The 20,583-nt window shown below is 34.5% G+C and overlaps 21 non-coding genes across 21 annotated transcripts; all 21 read right to left on the bottom strand.

The window, feature by feature from the left end:
• Positions 1–614: 614 nt before the first annotated feature.
• Positions 615–696, bottom strand: TRNAS-GCU (transfer RNA serine (anticodon GCU)). The gene has a single exon. It is a non-coding gene; the product is annotated as a tRNA-Ser (tRNA).
• A 767-nt stretch (positions 697–1,463) lies between these two features.
• On the bottom strand, positions 1,464–1,545 carry TRNAS-GCU (transfer RNA serine (anticodon GCU)). The gene has a single exon. It is a non-coding gene; the product is annotated as a tRNA-Ser (tRNA).
• Positions 1,546–3,102: 1,557 nt separating this feature from the next.
• On the bottom strand, positions 3,103–3,184 carry TRNAS-GCU (transfer RNA serine (anticodon GCU)). Its single transcript has one exon. It is a non-coding gene; the product is annotated as a tRNA-Ser (tRNA).
• Positions 3,185–3,932: 748 nt separating this feature from the next.
• On the bottom strand, positions 3,933–4,014 carry TRNAS-GCU (transfer RNA serine (anticodon GCU)). The gene has a single exon. It is a non-coding gene; the product is annotated as a tRNA-Ser (tRNA).
• A 767-nt stretch (positions 4,015–4,781) lies between these two features.
• On the bottom strand, positions 4,782–4,863 carry TRNAS-GCU (transfer RNA serine (anticodon GCU)). Its single transcript has one exon. It is a non-coding gene; the product is annotated as a tRNA-Ser (tRNA).
• A 1,557-nt stretch (positions 4,864–6,420) lies between these two features.
• On the bottom strand, positions 6,421–6,502 carry TRNAS-GCU (transfer RNA serine (anticodon GCU)). Its single transcript has one exon. It is a non-coding gene; the product is annotated as a tRNA-Ser (tRNA).
• A 767-nt stretch (positions 6,503–7,269) lies between these two features.
• Positions 7,270–7,351, bottom strand: TRNAS-GCU (transfer RNA serine (anticodon GCU)). Its single transcript has one exon. It is a non-coding gene; the product is annotated as a tRNA-Ser (tRNA).
• A 767-nt stretch (positions 7,352–8,118) lies between these two features.
• On the bottom strand, positions 8,119–8,200 carry TRNAS-GCU (transfer RNA serine (anticodon GCU)). Its single transcript has one exon. It is a non-coding gene; the product is annotated as a tRNA-Ser (tRNA).
• A 748-nt stretch (positions 8,201–8,948) lies between these two features.
• On the bottom strand, positions 8,949–9,030 carry TRNAS-GCU (transfer RNA serine (anticodon GCU)). The gene has a single exon. It is a non-coding gene; the product is annotated as a tRNA-Ser (tRNA).
• A 1,575-nt stretch (positions 9,031–10,605) lies between these two features.
• On the bottom strand, positions 10,606–10,687 carry TRNAS-GCU (transfer RNA serine (anticodon GCU)). The gene has a single exon. It is a non-coding gene; the product is annotated as a tRNA-Ser (tRNA).
• A 748-nt stretch (positions 10,688–11,435) lies between these two features.
• Positions 11,436–11,517, bottom strand: TRNAS-ACU (transfer RNA serine (anticodon ACU)). The gene has a single exon. It is a non-coding gene; the product is annotated as a tRNA-Ser (tRNA).
• Positions 11,518–12,267: 750 nt separating this feature from the next.
• TRNAS-GCU (transfer RNA serine (anticodon GCU)) lies at positions 12,268–12,349 on the bottom strand. Its single transcript has one exon. It is a non-coding gene; the product is annotated as a tRNA-Ser (tRNA).
• Positions 12,350–13,117: 768 nt separating this feature from the next.
• TRNAT-GGU (transfer RNA threonine (anticodon GGU)) lies at positions 13,118–13,199 on the bottom strand. The gene has a single exon. It is a non-coding gene; the product is annotated as a tRNA-Thr (tRNA).
• Positions 13,200–13,959: 760 nt separating this feature from the next.
• Positions 13,960–14,041, bottom strand: TRNAS-GCU (transfer RNA serine (anticodon GCU)). Its single transcript has one exon. It is a non-coding gene; the product is annotated as a tRNA-Ser (tRNA).
• A 768-nt stretch (positions 14,042–14,809) lies between these two features.
• Positions 14,810–14,891, bottom strand: TRNAS-GCU (transfer RNA serine (anticodon GCU)). Its single transcript has one exon. It is a non-coding gene; the product is annotated as a tRNA-Ser (tRNA).
• Positions 14,892–15,639: 748 nt separating this feature from the next.
• Positions 15,640–15,721, bottom strand: TRNAS-GCU (transfer RNA serine (anticodon GCU)). The gene has a single exon. It is a non-coding gene; the product is annotated as a tRNA-Ser (tRNA).
• A 770-nt stretch (positions 15,722–16,491) lies between these two features.
• Positions 16,492–16,573, bottom strand: TRNAS-GCU (transfer RNA serine (anticodon GCU)). Its single transcript has one exon. It is a non-coding gene; the product is annotated as a tRNA-Ser (tRNA).
• Positions 16,574–17,322: 749 nt separating this feature from the next.
• Positions 17,323–17,404, bottom strand: TRNAS-GCU (transfer RNA serine (anticodon GCU)). The gene has a single exon. It is a non-coding gene; the product is annotated as a tRNA-Ser (tRNA).
• A 747-nt stretch (positions 17,405–18,151) lies between these two features.
• On the bottom strand, positions 18,152–18,233 carry TRNAS-GCU (transfer RNA serine (anticodon GCU)). Its single transcript has one exon. It is a non-coding gene; the product is annotated as a tRNA-Ser (tRNA).
• A 749-nt stretch (positions 18,234–18,982) lies between these two features.
• Positions 18,983–19,064, bottom strand: TRNAS-GCU (transfer RNA serine (anticodon GCU)). The gene has a single exon. It is a non-coding gene; the product is annotated as a tRNA-Ser (tRNA).
• A 748-nt stretch (positions 19,065–19,812) lies between these two features.
• On the bottom strand, positions 19,813–19,894 carry TRNAS-GCU (transfer RNA serine (anticodon GCU)). The gene has a single exon. It is a non-coding gene; the product is annotated as a tRNA-Ser (tRNA).
• Positions 19,895–20,583: the final 689 nt, after the last annotated feature.

Genomic DNA, 20,583 nt, shown 5'->3' with positions numbered 1-20,583 from the left:
TTTAGGAACATTTATTTAATTTTAACCGAAACTTGTGAACAAATTCACCATCATCCACCTCACAAACAAAAATGATTTTTAATACTTCTGGCCAATAACATGACCTTCTCTGTAAAAGTAATGTATTAATTTTCACTAAATGTGTTCTATGCTTGTCTTTAATGAGGTGACAGACTATGTTACATGAGTTTCAGTAATTTCAAATCTCAGCAAATATTACAAACATCACCATTTAGAGTTTGCTGTCACTGTAATGTAAACAAGAAAATTATGCAGGAATAAGGTTTAACCTATATTAAGGGCTCTGCTGTAAAAAAATTTTAACTGCATCCCATATCAGTTTAACAAAGCCCAAGAAATGTCATAGACTGTAATTATCTAAACATAAATCATTTTAACCTATCCTTGTGAGCTAATCCACCATCATGGGGAATAAAGCATTTGCCAAATAAATTCTAGATAGTAGTATTGACATTGCATGTTCAAATATCAAGACACTTGCTCATGTTTACCATCTTAAAGTAGACTTCTTGATTTGACTTGTTTATTTTGGCCATTTGTGTGTCAGTAGCAGTATTTGTAAAAATGCCTCTTCTACCTAAAAAGTATTGTGACGACTAGGATGGGATTTGAACCCATGCGTGCTAAGCACAATGGATTAGCAGTCCATCGCCTTAACCACTCGGCCACCTCGTCTCACTGGCATGCAATCTGGCAAACTTTCGAACACCACTTGTAATACTTCAAAGTCAATTCTTTATGTTCTTGTAGATTGTGTCATTTTCACAATGACGAGCTTGATAGCAAGTCGACTTTCAACCATCCTTGGCTTTAGGAACATTTATTTAATTTTAACCTAAACTTGTGAACAAATCCACCATCACCCACCTCACAAACAAAAATGATTTTTAATACTTCTGGCCAATAACATGACCTTCTCTGTAAAAGTAATGTATTAATTTTCACTAAATGTGTTCTATGCTTGTCTTTAATGAAGTGACAGACTATGTTACATGAGTTACAGTAATTTCAAATCTCTGCAAATATTACAAACATCACCATTTAGAGTTTGCTGTCACTGTAATGTAAACAAGAAAATTATGCAGGAATAAGGTTTAACCTATATTAAGGGCTCTGCTGTAAAAATTTTTAACTGCACCCCATATCAGTTTAATAAAGCCCAAGAAATGTCATAGACTTTAATTATCTAAACATAAATTATTTTAACCTATACTTGAGAGTTAATCCACCATCATGGGGAAATAAAGCATTTGCCAAACAAATTCAAGATAGTAGTATTGACAATGCATGTTCAAATATCAAGACACTTGCTCATGTTTACCATCTTAAAGTAGACTTCTTGATTTGACTTGTTTATTTTGGCCATTTTTGTGTCAGCTTCACTTGCTGGTTTATGAAGCAGTATTTGTAAAAATGCCTCTTCTACCTAAAGAGCATTGTGACGACAAGGATGGGATTTGAACCCATGCGTGCAGAGCACAATGGATTAGCAGTCCATCGCCTTAACCACTCGGCCACCTCGTCGCACTGGTATGCAATATGGCAAACATTCCAACACCACTAGTTATACTTCAAAGTCAATTCTTTATGTTCTTGTAGATTGTGTCATTTTCACAATCACGAGCTTGATAGTAAGTCGACTTTCAACCATCCTTGGCTTTAGGAACATTTATTTAATTTTAACCGAAACTTGTGAACAAATCCATCATCACCCATCTCACAAACAAAAATGATTTTTAATACTTCTGGCCAATAACATGACCTTCTCTGTAAAAGTAATGTATTAATTTTCACTAAATGTGTTCTATGCTTGTCTTTAAGGAAGTGACAGACTATGTTACATGAGTTACAGTAATTTCAAATCTCTGCAAATATTACAAACATCACCATTTAGAGTTTGCTGTCACTGTAATGTAAACAAGAAAATTATGCAGGAATAAGGTTTAACCTATATTAAGGGCTCTGCTGTAAAAATGTTTAACTGCACCCTATATCAGTTTAATAAAGCCCAAGAAATGTCATAGACTTTTTATTATCTAAACATAAATTATTTTAACCTATACTTGTGAGTTAATCCACCATCATGGGGAAATAAAGCATTTGCCAAACAAATTTAAGATAGTAGTATTGACAATGCATGTTCAAATATCAAGACACTTGCTCATGTTTACCATCTTAAAGTAGACTTCTTGATTTGACTTGTTTATTTTGGCCATTTGTGTGTCAGTAGCAGTATTTGTAAAAATGCCTCTTCTACCTAAAAAGCATTGTGACGACGAGGATGAGCACAATGGATTAGCAGTCCATAGCCTTAACCACTCGGCCACCTCGTCTCACTGGTATGCACTCTGGCAAACTTTCCAACACCACTACTTATACTTCAAAGTCAATTCTTTATGTTCTTGTAGATTGTGTCATTTTCACAATCGCCAGCTTGATAGCAAGTCGACTTTCAACCATCCTTGGCTTTAGGAACATTTATTTAATTTTAACCGATACTTGTGATCAAATCCACCATCATCCACTTCACAAACAAAAATGATTTTTAATACTTCTGGCCAATAACATGACCTTCTCTGTAAAAGTAATGAATTAATTTTCACTAAATGTGTTCTATGCTTGTCTTTAATGAAGTGACAGACTATGTTACATGAGTTACAGTAATTTCAAATCTCTGCAAATATTACAAACATCACCATTTAGAGTTTGCTGTCACTGTAATGTAAACAAGAAAATTATGCAGGAATAAGGTTTAACCTATATTAAGGGCTCTGCTGTAAAAATGTTTTAACTGCATCCCATATCAGTTTAACAAAGCCCAAGAAATGTCATAGACTTTAAATTATCTAAACATAAATCATTTAACCTATACTTGTGAGCTAATCCACCATCATGGGGGATAAAGCATTTGCAAAATAAATTCTAGATAGTAGTATTGACATTGCATGTTCAAATATCAAGACACTTGCTCATGTTTACCATCTTAAAGTAGACTTCTTGATTTGACTTGTTTATTTTGGCCATTTGTGTGTCAGTAGCAGTATTTGTAAAAATGCCTCTTCTACCTAAAAAGCATTGTGACGACGAGGATGGGATTTGAACCCATGCGTGCAGAGCACAATGGATTAGCAGTCCATCGCGTTAACCACTCAGCCACCTCGTCTCACGGGTATGCAATCTGGCAAACATTCCAACACCACTAGTTATACTTCAAAGTCAATTCTTTATGTTCTTGTAGATTGTGTCATTTTCACAATCGCCAGCTTGATAGTAAGTCGACTTTCAACCATCCTTGGCTTTAGGAACATTTATTTAATTTTAACCGATACTTGTGAACAAATCCACCATCATCCACTTCACAAACAAAAATGATTTTTAATACTTCTGACCAATAACATGACCTTCTCTGTAAAAGTAATGTATTAATTTTCACTAAATGTGTTCTATGCTTGTCTTTAATGAAGTGACAGACTATGTTACATGAGTTACAGTAATTTCAAATCTCTGCAAATATTACAAACATCACCATTTAGAGTTTGCTGTCAGTGTAATGTAAACAAGAAAATTATGCAGGAATAAGGTTTAACCTATATTAAGGGCTCTGCTGTAAAAATTTTTTAACTGCATCCCATATCAGTTTAACAAAGCCCAAGAAATGTCATAGACTTTAATTATCTAAACATAAATCATTTTAACCTATACTTGTGAGCTAATCCACCATCATGGGGAATAAAGCATTTGCAAAATAAATTCTAGATAGTAGTATTGACATTGCATGTTCAAATATCAAGACACTTGCTCATGTTTACCATCTTAAAGTAGACTTCTTGATTTGACTTGTTTATTTTGGCCATTTGTGTGTCAGTAGCAGTATTTGTAAAAATGCCTCTTCTACCTAAAAAGCATTGTGACGACGAGGATGGGATTTGAACCCATGCGTGCAGAGCACAATGGATTAGCAGTCCATCCCCTTAACCACTCGGCCACCTCGTCTCACTGGTATGCAATCTGGCAAACATTCCAACACCACTAGTTATACTTCAAAGTCAATTCTTTATGTTCTTGTAGATTGTGTCATTTTCACAATCGCCAGCTTGATAGTAAGTCGACTTTCAACCATCCTTGGCTTTAGGAACATTTATTTAATTTTAACCGATACTTGTGAACAAATCCACCATCATCCACTTCACAAACAAAAATGATTTTTAATACTTCTGACCAATAACATGACCTTCTCTGTAAAAGTAATGTATTAATTTTCACTAAATGTGTTCTATGCTTGTCTTTAATGAAGTGACAGACTATGTTACATGAGTTACAGTAATTTCAAATCTCTGCAAATATTACAAACATCACCATTTAGAGTTTGCTGTCAGTGTAATGTAAACAAGAAAATTATGCAGGAATAAGGTTTAACCTATATTAAGGGCTCTGCTGTAAAACATTTTAACTGCACCCCATATCAGTTTAATAAAGCCCAAGAAATGTCATAGACTTTAATTATCTAAACATAAATTATTTTAACCTATACTTGTGAGTTAATCCACCATCATGGGGAAATAAAGCATTTGCCAAACAAATTCAAGATAGTAGTATTGACAATGCATGTTCAAATATCAAGACACTTGCTCATGTTTACCATCTTAAAGTAGACTTCTTGATTTGACTTGTTTATTTTGGCCATTTTTGTGTCAGCTTCACTTGCTGGTTTATAAAGCAGTATTTGTAAAAATGCCTCTTCTACCTAAAGAGCATTGTGACGACAAGGATGGGATTTGAACCCGCGCGTGCAGAGCACAATGGATTAGCAGTCCATCGCCTTAACCACTCGGCCACCTCGTCTCACTGGTATGCAATATGGCAAACATTCCAACACCACTAGTTATACTTCAAAGTCAATTCTTTATGTTTTTGTAGATTGTGTCATTTTCACAATCACGAGCTTGATAGCAAGTCGACTTTCAACCATCCTTGGCTTTAGGAACATTTATTTAATTTTAACCGAAACTTGTGAACAAATCCATCATCACCCATCTCACAAACAAAAATGATTTTTAATACTTCTGGCCAATAACATGACCTTCTCTGTAAAAATAATGTATTAATTTTCACTAAATGTGTTCTTTGCTTGTCTTTAAGGAAGTGACAGACTATGTTACATAAGTTACAGTAATTTCAAATCTCAGCAAATATTACAAACATCACCATTTAGAGTTTGCTGTCAGTGTAATGTAAACAAGAAAATTATGCAGGAATAAGGTTTAACCTATATTAAGGGCTCTGCTGTAAACATTTTTTAACTGCATCCCATATCAGTTTAACAAAGCCCAAGAAATGTCATAGACTTTAATTATCTAAACATAAATCATTTTAACCTATACTTGTGAGCTAATCCACCATCATGGGGAATAAAGCATTTGCAAAATAAATTCTAGATAGTAGTATTGACATTGCATGTTCAAATATCAAGACACTTGCTCATGTTTACCATCTTAAAGTAGACTTCTTGATTTGACTTGTTTATTTTGGCCATTTGTGTGTCAGTAGCAGTATTTGTAAAAATGCCTCTTCTACCTAAAAAGCATTGTGACGACGAGGATGAGCACAATGGATTAGCAGTCCATAGCCTTAACCACTCGGCCACCTCGTCTCACTGGTATGCACTCTGGCAAACTTTCCAACACCACTACTTATACTTCAAAGTCAATTCTTTATGTTCTTGTAGATTGTGTCATTTTCACAATCGCCAGCTTGATAGTAAGTCGACTTTCAACCATCCTTGGCTTTAGGAACATTTATTTAATTTTAACCGATACTTGAGATCAAATCCACCATCATCCACTTCACAAACAAAAATGATTTTTAATACTTCTGGCCAATAACATGACCTTCTCTGTAAAAGTAATGAATTAATTTTCACTAAATGTGTTCTATGCTTGTCTTTAATGAAGTGACAGACTATGTTACATGAGTTACAGTAATTTCAAATCTCTGCAAATATTACAAACATCACCATTTAGAGTTTGCTGTCACTGTAATGTAAACAAGAAAATTATGCAGGAATAAGGTTTAACCTATATTAAGGGCTCTGCTGTAAAAATGTTTTAACTGCATCCCATATCAGTTTAACAAAGCCCAAGAAATGTCATAGACTTTAAATTATCTAAACATAAATCATTTTAACCTATACTTGTGAGCTAATCCACCATCATGGGGGATAAAGCATTTGCAAAATAAATTCTAGATAGTAGTATTGACATTGCATGTTCAAATATCAAGACACTTGCTCATGTTTACCATCTTAAAGTAGACTTCTTGATTTGACTTGTTTATTTTGCCCATTTGTGTGTCAGTAGCAGTATTTGTAAAAATGCCTCTTCTACCTAAAAAGCATTGTGACGACGAGGATGGGATTTGAACCCATGCGTGCAGAGCACAATGGATTAGCAGTCCATCGCCTTAACCACTCGGCCACCTCGTCTCACTGGTATGCAATATGGCAAACATTCCAACACCACTAGTTATACTTCAAAGTCAATTCTTTATGTTCTTGTAGATTGTGTCATTTTCACAATCGCCAGCTTGATAGTAAGTCGACTTTCAACCATCCTTGGCTTTAGGAACATTTATTTAATTTTAACCGATACTTGTGAACAAATCCACCATCATCCACTTCACAAACAAAAATGATTTTTAATACTTCTGGCCAATAACATGACCTTCTCTGTAAAAGTAATGTATTAATTTTCAATAAATGTGTTCTATGCTTGTCTTTAATGAAGTGACAGACTATGTTACATGAGTTACAGTAATTTCAAATCTCTGCAAATATTACAAACATCACCATTTAGAGTTTGCTGTCACTGTAATGTAAACAAGAAAATTATGCAGGAATAAGGTTTAACCTATATTAAGGGCTCTGCTGTAAAACATTTTAACTGCACCCCATATCAGTTTAATAAAGCCCAAGAAATGTCATAGACTTTAATTATCTAAACATAAATTATTTTAACCTATACTTGTGAGTTTATCCACCATCATGGGGAAATAAAGCATTTGCCAAACAAATTCAAGATAGTAGTATTGACGATGCATGTTCAAATATCAAGACACTTGCTCATGTTTACCATCTTAAAGTAGACTTCTTGATTTGACTTGTTTATTTTGGCCATTTTTGTGTCAGCTTCACTTGCTGGTTTATGAAGCAGTATTTGTAAAAATGCCTCTTCTACCTAAATAGCATTGTGACGACAAGGATGGGAATTGAACCCATGCGTGCAGAGCATAATGGATTAGCAATCCATCGCCTTAACCACTCGGCCACCTCGTCTCACTGGTATGCAGTCCAGCAAAATTTCCAACACCATTTGTTATACTTCAAAGTCAATTCTTTATGTTCTTGTAGATTGTGTCATTTTCACAATCACGAGCTAGATAGTAAGTCGACTTTCAACCATCCTTGGCTTTAGGAACATTTATTTAATTTTAACCGATACTTGTGAACAAATCCACCATCATCCACCTCACAAACAAATATGATTTTTAATACTTCTGGCCAATAACATGACCTTCTCTGTAAAAGTAATGTATTAATTTTCACTAAATGTGTTCTATGCTTGTCTTTAAGGAAGTGACAGACTATTGTTACATGAGTTACAGTAATTTCAAATCTCTGCAAATATTACAAACATCACCATTTAGAGTTTGCTGTCACTGTAATGTAAACAAGAAAATTATGCAGGAATAAGGTTTAACCTATATTAAGGGCTCTGCTGTAAAAAATTTTAACTGCACCCCATATCAGTTTAATAAAGCCCAAGAAATGTCATAGACTTTAATTATCTAACATAAATTATTTTAACCTATACTTGTGAGTTAATCCACCATCATGGGGAAATAAAGCATTTGCCAAACAAATTCAAGATAGTAGTATTGACAAAGCATGTTTAAATATCAAGACACTTGCTCATGTTTACCATCTTAAAGTAGACTTCTTGATTTGACTTGTTTATTTTGGCCATTTTTGTGTCAGCTTCACTTGCTGGTTTATGATGCAGTATTTGTAAAAATGCCTCTTCTACCGAAAGAGCATTGTGACGACGAGGATGGGATTTGAACCCATGCGTGCAGAGCACAATCGATTAGCAGCCCATCACCTTAACCACTCGACCACCTCGTCTCACTGGTATGCAATCTGGCAAACTTTCCAACACCACTTGTTATACTTCAAAGTCAATTCTTTATGTTCTTGTAGATTGTGTCATTTTCACAATCACGAGCTTGATAGCAAGTCGACTTTCAACCATCCTTGGCTTTAGGAACATTTATTTAATTTTAACCGAAACTTGTTAACAAATCCACCATCACCCACCTCACAAACAAAAATGATTTTTAATACTTCTGGCCAATAACATGACCTTCTCTGTAAAAGTAATGTATTAATTTTCACTAAATGTGTTCTATGCTTGTCTTTAATGAGGTGACAGACTATGGTACATGAGTTACAGTAATTTCAAATCTCAGCAAATATTACAAACATCACCATTTAGAGTTTGCTGTCACTGTAATGTAAACAAGAAAATTATGCAGGAATAAGGTTTAACCTATATTAAGGGCTCTGCTGTAAAAACATTTTAACTGCATCCCATATCAGTTTAACAAAGCCCAAGAAATGTCATAGACTTTAATTATCTAAACATAAATCATTTTAACCTATACTTGTGAGCTAATCCACCATCATGGGGGATAAAGCATTTGCAAAATAAATTCTAGATAGTAGTATTGACATTGCATGTTCAAATATCAAGACACTTGCTCATGTTTACCATCTTAAAGTAGACTTCTTGATTTGACTTGTTTATTTTGGCCATTTGTGTGTCAGTAGCAGTATTTGTAAAAATGCCTCTTCTACCTAAAAAGCATTGTGACGACGAGGATGGGATTTGAACCAATGCGTGCAGAGCACAATGGATTAGCAGTCCATCGCCTTAACCACTCGGCCACCTCGTCTCACTGGTATGCAATCTGGCAAACATTCCAACACCACTAGTTATACTTCAAAGTCAATTCTTTATGTTCTTGTAGATTGTGTCATTTTCACAATCACGAGCTTGATAGCAAGTCGACTTTCAACCATCCTTGGCTTTAGGAACATTTATTTAATTTTAACCAAAACTTGTGAACAAATCCACCATCACCCACCTCACAAACAAAAATGATTTTTAATACTTCTGGCCAATAACATGACCTTCTCTGTAAAAGTAATGTATTAATTTTCACTAAATGTGTTCTATGCTTGTCTTTAATGAAGTGACAGACTATGTTACATGAGTTACAGTAATTTCAAATCGCTGCAAATATTACAAACATCACCATTTAGAGTTGGCTGTCACTGTAATGTAAACAAGAAAATTATGCAGGAATAAGGTTTAACCTATATTAAGGGCTCTGCTGTAAAAAAAAATTAATTGCATCCCATATCAGTTTAACAAAGCCCAAGAAATGTCATAGACTTTAATTATCTAAACATAAATAATTTTAACCTATACTTGTGAGCTAATCCACCATCATGGGGAATAAAGCATTTGCAAAATAAATTCTAGATAGTAGTATTGACATTGCATGTTCAAATATCAAGACACTTGCTCATGTTTACCATCTTAAAGTAGACTTCTTGATTTGACTTGTTTATTTTGGCCATTTGTGTGTCAGTAGCAGTATTTGTAAAAATGCCTCTTCTACCTAAAAAGCATTGTGACGACGAGGATGAGCACAATGGATTAGCAGTCCATCGCCTTAACCACTCGGCCACCTCGTCTCACTGGTATGCAATCTGGCAAACTTTCCAACACCACTTGTTATACTTCAAAGTCAATTCTTTATGTTCTTGTAGATTGTGTCATTTTCACAATCACGAGCTTGATAGCAAGTCGACTTTCAACCATCCTTGGCTTTAGGAACATTTATTTAATTTTAACCGAAACTTGTGAACAAATCCACCATCACCCACCTCACAAACAAAAATGATTTTTAATACTTCTGGCCAATAAAATGACCTTCTCTGTAAAAGTAATGTATTAATTTTCACTAAATGTGTTCTATGCTTGTCTTTAATGAAGTGACAGACTATGTTACATGAGTTACAGTAATTTCAAATCTCTGCAAATATTACAAACATCACCATTTAGAGTTTGCTGTCACTGTAATGTAAACAAGAAAATTATGCAGGAATAAGGTTTAACCTATATTAAGGGCTCTGCTGTAAAAAAATTTAACTGCACCCCATATCAGTTTAATAAAGCCCAAGAAATGTCATAGACTTTAATTATCTAAACATAAATTATTTTAACCTATACTTGTGAGTTAATCCACCATCGCGGGGAAATAAAGCATTTGCCAAACAAATTCAAGATAGTAGTATTGACAATGCATGTTCAAATATCAAGACACTTGCTCATGTTTACCATCTTAAAGTAGACTTCTTGATTTGACTTGTTTATTTTGGCCATTTTTGTGTCAGCTTCACTGGCTGGTTTATGATGCAGTATTTGTAAAAATGCCTCTTCTACCGAAAGAGCATTGTGACGACGAGGATGTGACTTGAACCCATGCGTGCAGAGCACAATGGATTAGCAGTCCATCGCCTTAACCACTCGGCCACCTCGTCTCACTGGTATGCAGTCTGGCAAAATTTCCAACACCACTTGTTATACTTCAAAGTCAATTCTTTATGTTCTTGTAGATTGTGTCATTTTCACAATCACGAGCTTGATAGCAAGTCGACTTTCAACCATCCTTGGCTTTAGGACCATTTATTTAATTTTAACCGAAACTTGTGAACAAATCCACCATCACCCACCTCACAAACAAAAATGATTTTTAATACTTCTGGCCAATAACATGACCTTCTCTGTAAAAGTAATGTATTAATTTTCACTAAATGTGTTCTATGCTTGTCTTTAATGAGGTGACAGACTATGTTACATGAGTTACAGTAATTTCAAATCTCAGCAAATATTACAAACATCACCATTTAGAATTTGCTGTCACTGTAATGTAAACAAGAAAATTATGCAGGAATAAGGTTTAACCTATATTAAGGGCGCTGCTGTAAAAATGTTTTAACTGCATCCCATATCAGTTTAACAAAGCCCAAGAAATGTCATAGACTTTAATTATCTAAACATAAATCATTTTAACCTATACTTGTGAGCTAATCCACCATCATGGGGAATAAAGCATTTGCAAAATAAATTCTAGATAGTAGTATTGACATTGCATGTTCAAATATCAAGACACTTGCTCATGTTTACCATCTTAAAGTAGACTTCTTGATTTGACTTGTTTATTTTGGCCATTTGTGTGTCAGTAGCAGTATTTGTAAAAATGCCTCTTCTACCTAAAAAGTTTTGTGACGACAAGGATGGGATTCGAACCCATGCGTGCTGAGCACAATGGATTAGTAGTCCATCGCCTTAACCACTCGGTCACCTCGTCTCACTGGTATGCAATCTAGCATACTTTCCAACACCACTTGTAATACTTCAAAGTCAATTCTTTATGTTCTTGTAGATTGTGTCATTTTCACAATCACGAGCTTGATAGCAAGTCGACTTTCAACCATCCTTGGCTTTAGGAACATTTATTTAATTTTAACCGAAACTTGTAAACAAATCCACCATCACCCACCTCACAAACAAAAATGATTTTTTAATACTTCTGGCCAATAACATGACCTTCTCTGTAAAAGTAATGTATTAATTTTCACTAAATGTGTTCTATGCTTGTCTTTAAGGAAGTGACAGACTATGTTACATGAGTTACAGTAATTTCAAATCTCTGCAAATATTACAAACATCACCATTTAGAGTTTGCTGTCACTGTAATGTAAACAAGAAAATTATGCAGGAATAAGGTTTAACCTATATTAAGGGCTCTGCTGTAAAAATGTTTTAACTGCATCCCATATCAGTTTAACAAAGCCCAAGAAATGTTATAGACTTTAAATTATCTAAACATAAATAATTTTAACCTATACTTGTGAGCTAATCCACCATCATGGGGGTTAAAGCATTTGCCAAACAAATTCAAGATAGTAGTATTGACATTGCATGTTCAAATATCAAGACACTTGCTCATGTTTACCATCTTAAAGTAGACTTCTTGATTTGACTTGTTTATTTTGGCCATTTGTGTGTCAGTAGCAGTATTTGTAAAAATGCCTCTTCTAGCTAAAAAGTATTGTGACGACTAGGATGGGATTTGAACCCATGCGTGCTGAGCACAATGGATTAGCAGTCTATCGCCATAACCACTCGGCCACCTCGTCTCACTGGTATACAATCTGGCAAACTTTCCAACACCACTTGTAATACTTCAAAGTCAATTCTTTATGTTCTTGTAGATTGTGTCATTTTCACAATCACGAGCTTGATAGCAAGTCGACTTTCAACCATCCTTGGCTTTAGGAACATTTATTTAATTTTAACCGAAACTTGTGAACAAATCCACCATCACCCACCTCACAAACAAAAATGATTTTTAATACTTCTGGCCAATAACATGACCTTCTCTGTAAAAGTAATGTATTAATTTTCACTAAATGTGTTCTATGCTTGTCTTTAAGGAAGTGACAGACTATGTTACATGAGTTACAGTAATTTCAAATCTCTGCAAATATTACAAACATCACCATTTAGAGTTTGCTGTCACTGTAATGTAAACAAGAAAATTATGCAGGAATAAGTTTTAACCTATATTAAGGGCTCTGCTGTAAAAAATTTTAACTGCACCCCATATCAGTTTAATAAAGCCCAAGAAATGTCAAAGACTTTTTATTATCTAAACATAAATTATTTTAACCTATACTTGTGAGTTAATCCACCATCATGGGGAAATAAAGCATTTGCCAAACAAATTTAAGATAGTAGTATTGACAATGCATGTTCAAATATCAAGACACTTGCTCATGTTTACCATCTTAAAGTAGACTTCTTGATTTGACTTGTTTATTTTGGCCATTTTTGTGTCAGCTTCACTTGCTGGTTTATGAAGCAGTATTTGTAAAAATGCCTCTTCTACCTAAAGAGCATTGTGACGACAAGGATGGGATTTGAACCCATGCGTGCAGAGCACAATGGATTACCAGTCCATCGCCTTAACCACTCGGCAACCTCGTCTCACTGGTATGTAGGCTGGCCAAATTTCCAACAGCACTTGTTATACTTCAAAGTCAATTCTTTATGTTCTTGTAGATTGTGTCATTTTCACAATCACGAGCTTGATAGCAAGTCGACTTTCAACCATCCTTGGCTTTAGGAACATTTATTTAATTTTAACCAAAACTTGTGAACAAATCCACCATCACCCACCTCACAAACAAAAATGATTTTTAATACTTCTGGCCAATAACATGACCTTCTCTGTAAAAGTAATGTATTAATTTTCACTAAATGTGTTCTATGCTTGTCTTTAATGAAGTGACAGTCTATGTTACATGAGTTACAGTAATTTCAAATCTCTGCAAATATTACAAACATCACCATTTAGAGTTTGCTGTCTCTGTAATGTAAACAAGAAAATTATGCAGGAATAAGGTTTAACCTATATTAAGGGCTCTGCTGTAAAAATGTTTTAACTGCATCCCATATCAGTTTAACAAAGCCCAAGAAATGTCATAGACTTTAAATTATCTAAACATAAATCATTTTAACCTATACTTGTGAGCTAATCCACCATCATGGGGGTTAAAGCATTTGCAAAATAAATTCTAGATAGTAGTATTGACATTGCATGTTCAAATATCAAGACACTTGCTCATGTTTACCATCTTAAAGTAGACTTTTTGATTTGACTTGTTTATTTTGGCCATTTGTGTGTCAGTGAAAATGACACACAAATATTTGTAAAAATGCCTCTTCTACCTAAAAAGCATTGTGACGACGAGGATGGGATTTGAACCCATTCGTGCAGAGCACAATGGATTAGCAGTCCATCGCCTTAACCACTCGGCCACCTCATCTCACTGGTATGCAATATGGCAAACATTCCAACACCACTAGTTATACTTCAAAGTCAATTCTTTATGTTCTTGTAGATTGTGTCATTTTCACAATCACGAGCTTGATAGCAAGTCGACTTTCAACCATCCTTGGCTTTAGGAACATTTATTTAATTTTAACCGAAACTTGTGAACAAATCCACCATCACCCACCTCACAAACAAAAATGATTTTTAATACTTCTGGCCAATAACATGACCTTCTCTGTAAAAGTAATGTATTAATTTTCACTAAATGTGTTCTATGCTTGTCTTTAAGGAAGTGACAGACTATGTTACATGAGTTACAGTAATTTCAAATCTCTGCAAATATTACAAACATCACCATTTAGAGTTTGCTGTCACTGTAATGTAAACAAGAAAATTATGCAGGAATAAGGTTTAACCTATATTAAGGGCTCTGCTGTAAAAAATTTTTAACTGCACCCCATATCAGTTTAATAAAGCCCAAGAAATGTCATAGACTTTAATTATCTAAACATAAATCATTTTAACCTATACTTGTGAGCTAATCCACCATCATGGGGAAATAAAGCATTTGCCAAACAAATTCAAGATAGTAGTATTAACAATGCATGTTCAAATATCAAGACACTTGCTCATGTTTACCATCTTAAAGTAGACTTCTTGATTTGACTTGTTTATTTTGGCCATTTTTGTGTCAGCTTCACTTGCTGGTTTATGAAGCAGTATTTGTAAAAATGCCTCTTCTACCTAAAGAGCATTGTGACGACAAGGATGGGATTTGAACCCATGCGTGCAGAGCACAATGGATTAGCAGTCCATCGCCTTAACCACTCGGCCACCTCGTCTCACTGGTATGCAGTCTGGCAAAATTTCAAACACCACTTGTTATACTTCAAAGTCAATTCTTTATGTTCTTGTAGATTGTGTCATTTTCACAATCACGAGCTTGATAGCAAGTCGACTTTCAACCATCCTTGGCTTTAGGAACATTTAATTAATTTTAACCGAAACTTGTGAACAAATCCACCATCACCCACCTCACAAACAAAAATGATTTTTAATACTTCTGGCCAATAACATGACCTTCTCTGTAAAAGTAATGTATTAATTTTCACTAAATGTGTTCTATGCTTGTCTTTAATGAGGTGACAGACTATGTTACATGAGTTACAGTAATTTCAAATCTCAGCAAATATTACAAACATCACCATTTAGAGTTTGCTGTCACTGTAATGTAAACAAGAAAATTATGCAGGAATAAGGTTTAACCTATATTAAGGGCGCTGCTGTAAAATCTTTTTAACTGCATCCCATATCAGTTTAACAAAGCCCAAGAAATGTCATAGACTTTAATTATCTAAACATAAATCATTTTAACCTATACTTGTGAGCTAATCCACCATCATGGGGAATAAAGCATTTGCAAAATAAATTCTAGATAGTAGTATTGACATTGCATGTTCAAATATCAAGACACTTGCTCATGTTTACCATCTTAAAGTAGACTTCTTGATTTGACTTGTTTATTTTGGCCATTTGTGTGTCAGTAGCAGTATTTGTAAAAATGCCTCTTCTACCTAAAAAGTATTGTGACGACTAGGATAGGATTTGAACCCATGCGTGCTGAGCACAATGGATTAGCAGTCTATCGCCATAACCACTCGGCCACCTCGTCTCACTGGTATGCAATCTGGCAAACTTTCCAACACCACTTGTAATACTTCAAAGTCAATTCTTTATGTTCTTGTAGATTGTGTCATTTTCACAATCACGAGCTTGATAGCAAGTCGACTTTCAACCATCCTTGGCTTTAGGAACATTTATTTAATTTTAACCAAAACTTGTGAACAAATCCACCATCACCTACCTCACAAACAAAAATTATTTTTAATACTTCTGGCCAATAACATGACCTTCTCTGTAAAAGTAATGTATTAATTTTCACTAAATGTGTTCTATGCTTGTCTTTAATGAAGTGACAGACTATGTTACATGAGTTACAGTAATTTCAAATCTCTGCAAATATTACAAACATCACCATTTAGAGTTTGCTGTCACTGTAATGTAAACAAGAAAATTATGCAGGAATAAGGTTTAACCTATATTAAGGGCTCTGCTGTTAAAATTTTTTTAACTGCACCCCATATCAGTTTAATAAAGCCCAAGAAATGTCATAGACTTTTTATTATCTAAACATAAATTAATTAAACCTATACTTGTGAGTTAATCCACCATCATGGGGAAATAAAGCATTTGCCAAACAAATTTAAGATAGTAGTATTGACAATGCATGTTCAAATATCAAGACACTTGCTCATGTTTACCATCTTAAAGTAGACTTCTTGATTTGACTTGTTTATTTTGGCCATTTTTGTGTCAGCTTCACTTGCTGGTTTATGAAGCAGTATTTGTAAAAATGCCTCTTCTACCTAAAGAGCATTGTGACGACAAGGATGGGATTTGAACCCATGCATGCAGAGCACAATGGATTAGCAGTCCATCGCCTTAACCACTCGGCCACCTCGTCTCATTGGTATGCAGTCTGGCAAAATTTCCAACACCACTTGTTATACTTCAAAGTCAATTCTTTATGTTCTTGTAGATTGTGTCATTTTCACAATCACGAGCTTGATAGCAAGTCGACTTTCAACCATCCTTGGCTTTAGGAACATTTATTTAATTTTAACCGAAACTTGTGAACAAATCCACCATCACCCACCTCACAAACAAAAATGATTTTTAATACTTCTGGCCAATAACATGACCTTCTCTGTAAAAGTAATGTATTAATTTTCACTAAATGTGTTCTATGCTTGTCTTTAATGAAGTGACAGACTATGTTACATGAGTTACAGTAATTTCAAATCTCTGCAAATATTACAAACATCACCATTTAGAGTTTGCTGTCACTGTAATGTAAACAAGAAAATTATGCAGGAATAAGGTTTAACCTATATTAAGGGCTCTGCTGTAAAAATGTTTTAACTGCATCCCATATCAGTTTAACAGAGCCCAAGAAATGTCATAGACTTTAAATTATCTAAACATAAATCATTTTAACCTATACTTGTGAGCTAATCCACCATCATGGGGGATAAAGCATTTGCAAAATAAATTCTAGATAGTAGTATTGACATTGCATGTTCAAATATCAAGACACTTGCTCATGTTTACCATCTTAAAGTAGACTTCTTGATTTGAATTGTTTATTTTGGCCATTTGTGTGTCAGTAGCAGTATTTGTAAAAATGCCTCTTCTACCTAAAAAGCATTGTGACGACGAGGATGGGATTTGAACCCATGCGTGCAGAGAACAATGGATTAGCAGTCCATCGCCTTAACCACTCGGCCACCTCGTCTCACTGGTATGCAATATGGCAAACATTCCAACACCACTAGTTATACTTCAAAGTCAATTCTTTATGTTCTTGTAGATTGTGTCATTTTCACAATCACGAGCTTGATAGCAAGTCGACTTTCAACCATCCTTGTCTTTAGGAACATTTATTTAATTTTAACCGAAACTTGTGAACAAATCCACCATCACCCACCTCACAAACAAAAATGATTTTTAATACTTCTGGCCAATAACATGACCTTCTCTGTAAAAGTAATGTATTAATTTTCACTAAATGTGTTCTATGCTTGTCTTTAAGGAAGTGACAGACTATGTTACATGAGTTACAGTAATTTCAAATCTCTGCAAATATTACCAACATCACCATTTAGAGTTTGCTGTCACTGTAATGTAAACAAGAAAATTATGCAGGAATACGGTTTAACCTATATTAAGGGCTCTGCTGTAAAAAATTTTACTGCACCCCATATCAGTTTAATAAAGCCCAAGAAATGTCATAGACTTTAATTATCTAAACATAAATCATTTTAACCTATACTTGTGAGCTAATCCACCATCATGGGGAAATAAAGCATTTGCCAAACAAATTCAAGATAGTAGTATTGACAATGCATGTTCAAATATCAAGACACTTGCTCATGTTTACCATCTTAAAGTAGACTTCTTGATTTGACTTGTTTATTTTGGCCATTTGTGTGTCAGTAGCAGTATTTGTAAAAATGCCTCTTCTACCTAAAAAGTATTGTGACGACTAGGATGGGATTTGAACCCATGCGTGCTGAGCACAATGGATTAGCAGTCCATCGCCTTAACCACTCGGCCACCTCGTCTCACTGGTATGCAATCTGGCAAACTTTCCAACACCACTTGTAATACTTCAAAGTCAATTCTTTATGTTCTTGTAGATTGTGTCATTTTCACAATCACGAGCTTGATAGCAAGTCGACTTTCAACCATCCTTGGCTTTAGGAACATTTATTTAATTTTAACCGAAACTTGTGAACAAATCCACCATCACCCACCTCACAAACAAAAATGATTTTTAATACTTCTGGCCAATAACATGACCTTCTCTGTAAAAGTAATGTATTAATTTTCACTAAATGTGTTCTATGCTTGTCTTTAATGAAGTGACAGACTATGTTACATGAGTTACAGTAATTTCAAATCTCTGCAAATATTACAAACATCACCATTTAGAGTTTGCTGTCACTGTAATGTAAACAAGAAAATTATGCAGGAATAAGGTTTAACCTATATTAAGGGCTCTGCTGTAAAAATGTTTTAACTGCATCCCATATCAGTTTAACAGAGCCCAAGAAATGTCATAGACTTTAAATTATCTAAACATAAATCATTTTAACCTATACTTGTGAGCTAATCCACCATCATGGGGGATAAAGCATTTGCAAAATAAATTCTAGATAGTAGTATTGACATTGCATGTTCAAATATCAAGACACTTGCTCATGTTTACCATCTTAAAGTAGACTTCTTGATTTGAATTGTTTATTTTGGCCATTTGTGTGTCAGTAGCAGTATTTGTAAAAATGCCTCTTCTACCTAAAAAGCATTGTGACGACGAGGATGGGATTTGAACCCATGCGTGCAGAGAACAATGGATTAGCAGTCCATCGCCTTAACCACTTGGCCACCTCGTCTCACTGGTATGCAATATGGCAAACATTCCAACACCACTAGTTATACTTCAAAGTCAATTCTTTATGTTCTTGTAGATTGTGTCATTTTCACAATCACGAGCTTGATAGCAAGTCGACTTTCAACCATCCTTGGCTTTAGGAACATTTATTTAATTTTAACCGAAACTTGTGAACAAATCCACCATCACCCACCTCACAAACAAAAATGATTTTTAATACTTCTGGCCAATAACATGACCTTCTCTGTAAAAGTAATGTATTAATTTTCACTAAATGTGTTCTATGCTTGTCTTTAAGGAAGTGACAGACTATGTTACATGAGTTACAGTAATTTCAAATCTCTGCAAATATTACAAACATCACCATTTAGAGTTTGCTGTCACTGTAATGTAAACAAGAAAATTATGCAGGAATAAGGTTTAACCTATATTAAGGGCTCTGCTGTAAAAAAATTTAACTGCACCCCATATCAGTTTAATAAAGCCCAAGAAATGTCATAGACTTTAATTATCTAAACATAAATCATTTTAACATATACTTGTGAGCTAATCCACCATCATGGGGAAATAAAGCATTTGCCAAACAAATTCAAGATAGTAGTATTGACAATGCATGTTCAAATATCAAGACACTTGCTCATGTTTACCATCTTAAAGTAGACTTCTTGATTTGACTTGTTTATTTTAGCCATTTGTGTGTCAGTAGCAGTTTTTGTAAAAATGCCTCTTCTACCTAAAAAGTATTGTGACGACAAGGATTGGATTCGAACCCATGCATGCTGAGCACAATGGATTAGCAGTCCATCGCCTTAACCACTCGGTCACCTCGTCTCACTGGTATGCAATCTAGCAAACTTTCCAACACCACTTGTAATACTTCAAAGTCAATTCTTTATGTTCTTGTAGATTGTGTCATTTTCACAATCACGAGCTTGATAGCAAGTCGACTTTCAACCATCCTTGGCTTTAGGAACATTTATTTAATTTTAACCAAAACTTGTGAACAAATCCACCCTCACCCACCTCACAAACAAAAATTATTTTTAATACTTCTGGCCAATAACATGACCTTCTCTGTAAAAGTAATGTATTAATTTTCACTAAATGTGTTCTATGCTTGTCTTTAATGAAGTGACAGACTATGTTACATGAGTTACAGTAATTTCAAATCTCTGCAAATATTACAAACATCACCATTTAGAGTTTGCTGTCACTGTAATGTAAACAAGAAAATTATGCAGGAATAAGGTTTAACCTATATTAAGGGCTCTGCTGTAAAATTTTTTAACTGCACCCCATATCAGTTTAATAAAGCCCAAGAAATGTCATAGACTTTTTATTATCTAAACATAAATTTTTTTAACCTATACTTGTGAGTTAATCCACCATCATGGGGAAATAAAGCATTTGCCAAACAAATTTAAGATAGTAGTATTGACATTGCATGTTCAAATATCAAGACACTTGCTCATGTTTACCATCTTAAAGTAGACTTCTTGATTTGACTTGTTTATTTTGGC

This window comes from Pseudophryne corroboree, chromosome 11 (assembly GCF_028390025.1).
Source record: "Pseudophryne corroboree isolate aPseCor3 chromosome 11, aPseCor3.hap2, whole genome shotgun sequence".
In the NCBI taxonomy this organism is placed as follows: domain Eukaryota; kingdom Metazoa; phylum Chordata; class Amphibia; order Anura; family Myobatrachidae; genus Pseudophryne; species Pseudophryne corroboree.
Note: the sequence above shows the minus strand (reverse complement) of the source record. Positions and strands in the feature narration are given on the sequence as shown.